Raw genomic sequence first — 3,043 nt, 5'->3', positions numbered from 1 at the left:
TGGCTTTCAATGAATCTTATAGTTAATTTATGATCTCAACAGGTATTTAAAATTAAGTATAAATTTGTAGAATTTAGCGACAATGTTTGATTCGATGCTAACCACTTACTGAAGGTTATAGGTAATCCTGCCCATGCATATTGGTCGAAGATGTATCTTTTATGAATTTGCATGCGTATGGATTCTCAAGATAATTAAAGTCAGATTTTTTGTTGAAATCTTTACAATTTATTGGTTAAAATAGTTGAATTTCTTTATTCCAAAGGTTTTTCATTCTGGAAATCAATTTTGAGATTCTGGGGCGTCATGAAATTCGGTCACTTTGGCAAAAACTCGGCATTATTGGAACTACTTTTTGCAATATTTTGCTACAACTGGTTAAGATATATGCCTTTATAGTTTGATACTGCGCGCATTGTCAAGTATAGACGACATTTATGTAACGTCTTGTTTGCAATACGATTCCGCATAGCATCTTATAAATTTGGAATTTATTATGTCACCCTCTGTGCTATCAAAATCAAATTTGCATTTTGATTTCATTTGCCATGACTTGACTTGATTGCGACATTTATATTTATGTTTAATGAAACCATCTCTCATATATAATTCGCTATTTTTGCAGGTCACCTTTGAAATGGCAGATAGGCCTCTTATTTGTGACAATGGATCTGGAATGGTCAAGGTACGCGTAGCATCCGATACCTCAAACCTATTATCTGATGGTGGCAATGCTGAAAGCTACGTAAATTCGTGGTTCCAATATGAAGTTAAAAAAGGTGCTAGGCAGATTTTAAACCATTTTAGAAATTAACTTGTTGTTTAATTTGTGTTCCCAACTTTCAGGCTGGATTTGCTGGAGATGATGCTCCAAGGGCAGTTTTCCCTAGCATAGTGGGACGCCCTCGTCACCCTGGATTAATACCTCACCACCGCCAAAAAGATATGTGTATGTAGATAATGAGGCTCAATCATTCAGAGGTGTCTTGTTCATGAAGCATCCAATTAAGTATGGAATTGTCGACAACTGGGACGACATGGAAAAGATATGGCACCATACATTCTAAGATCAACTTCATGTGGTTCCTGAGGAGCACCCAATTCTCTTGACAGAAGCTCCTTTTAATCCGGAGAACAATCGTGAAAAAATGACTCAAATCATGTTTGAGACCTTCAACACCCCTGCTATGTATGTCGCCATTCAGGCCGTTCTCTCCCTTTATACCAGTGGTTGTACGACCGGTGAGAAAATTGTTCATCCATTTTTTAAGGGACAAATCGAACCTATTATGTTATTTACATACAAACTGAAACGGATTCCCTTTATTCACAGGTATTGTTCTTGAATCTGGGGACAGTTGCAGCCACACAGTCCCCATCTATGAAGGTTATGCACTACCCCATGCAATCTTGCGTCTTGATCTCGCTGGGTGTGATATCACTCATTACCTCTGGAAGATATATGTTGAACATGGCTACCATCCCAATGTTTCTGTTCATCGTGAGACTATGGAGTGCCTAAAGGAGAAGCTAACATATATTGCTCTAGATTATGAACAAGAGCTAGAAAGGGCAAAGACCATTTCAGCTGTGGAGAACTATGAACTGCCTGATGGACAGGTGGTTACTTTTCGTGCTGAAAGATTCTGCGGCCCTGAGATTCTTTTTCGACCATCAATGACTGGGATGGAACTGGAAACTGCTGGAATTCATGAAATCACCTATAATTCTATCATGAAGTGTGACGCTGATATCAGGAAGGATCTGTATGGTAACATTGTCCTCAGTGGTGGCTCCACCATGTTCCCCGGCTTCGCCCAGAGGATGAGCAAGGAGATTACGGCACTAGCTCTCAGCAGCACGATTGTTAAGGTTGTGGCTCCACCTGAGAGGAAATATGGTGCATGGATCGGAGGTTCCATTCTGGCCTCTCTCAGCACATTCCAGCAGGTATTTTAACACCTTCATAAGAAAGATTTCTACTGTTTTTCGGGCTTTCTGTGATTGTTGTTTCCTATGACAACAAGAATCAGTTTTAGTGATAAATGTATTATGTATATACATGCGGCTGTAGGCCAAAACGTTTGCAGTTTTACCAAAATCTATAACTAGAGGTAACGTAGCAACTCAAATTTTTTAAGCCGTATAACAACCAAAGGGTCATGGTCAGCCGCTTTCCTAACAGTTAAAATTATTACACCCTAACAGTTTTTTTTTTTCGCAATGATTACACTTCTTGCAATTCATCGTTTGACATTAGATATTGTTGGTTTCAGGTGCGGCATTACGAGATAGAAACTATGGAAATTGAAGACTAAATAGACACCAAGATTTACGTGGAAAACCCCTAAAAATTATTAGGGTAAAAACCATGGGCAAGACCAAAAGATTCCACTATAATATTTGGAGAATTACAACCTCTCTTTGTGTTTCCAAAAAGACACACTCTTTTATACAGAAGAAAAACCTATCTCACAAATATATATAAAATAAACAAGGAGATGAAGAACACTCAAGAATCAGATAAGAGAACTTGAGAATGAGATATTGCTCGAGGCTGAGGGATGCTCTGAATGAATTGAGGAATGCATCTATTTATAGATGCCAATCACTGCCTGAACCCTTGGTGGAACATGCAAATTCAAATATGAATTTGCTGTTGTGCTGTCAAAGTCTGTGGCTCATAAATGAGCATTTGTCCATATGACACAACCAATTCATTTTCATTTGCCACTTGCCCCATTTGACTTTTCAAACCAACATTTCTCCCACTTGGAGATTTGATTGAGAATCAAACACATCTCCACACATTCTTTCAATCTTGCCATTCCCGTTGCTTACGTTCCCGCGAGGCCACTTGAGGATCTACACCATTCGAACTTGTTTGTACTCACTGGCTTGGTCAGAAAATCAGAAATGTTATCCTTTGTATGGATCTTCTGCATATCCACACTTCCTTCCTCTACTACTTCTCGTACAAAGTGAAATTGAACTCCAATGTGTTTAGTCCTGGAATGAAAGGCTGGATTTCTTGCAATGTGCA

General features: G+C 38.8%; 1 pseudogene; it reads left to right on the top strand.

Annotated features, from left to right (window-relative positions):
* The first annotated feature begins 637 nt into the window (after positions 1-637).
* LOC140887789 (actin-1-like) lies at positions 638-2,334 on the top strand (annotated as a pseudogene).
* The last annotated feature ends 709 nt before the right edge of the window (positions 2,335-3,043 follow it).

This window comes from Henckelia pumila, chromosome 3 (genome assembly GCF_033568475.1).
Source record: "Henckelia pumila isolate YLH828 chromosome 3, ASM3356847v2, whole genome shotgun sequence".
NCBI classification, from domain to species: domain Eukaryota; kingdom Viridiplantae; phylum Streptophyta; class Magnoliopsida; order Lamiales; family Gesneriaceae; genus Henckelia; species Henckelia pumila.
The sequence above is the reverse complement of the archived record's forward strand: the minus strand, read 5'-3'. Positions and strand labels throughout refer to the sequence as shown.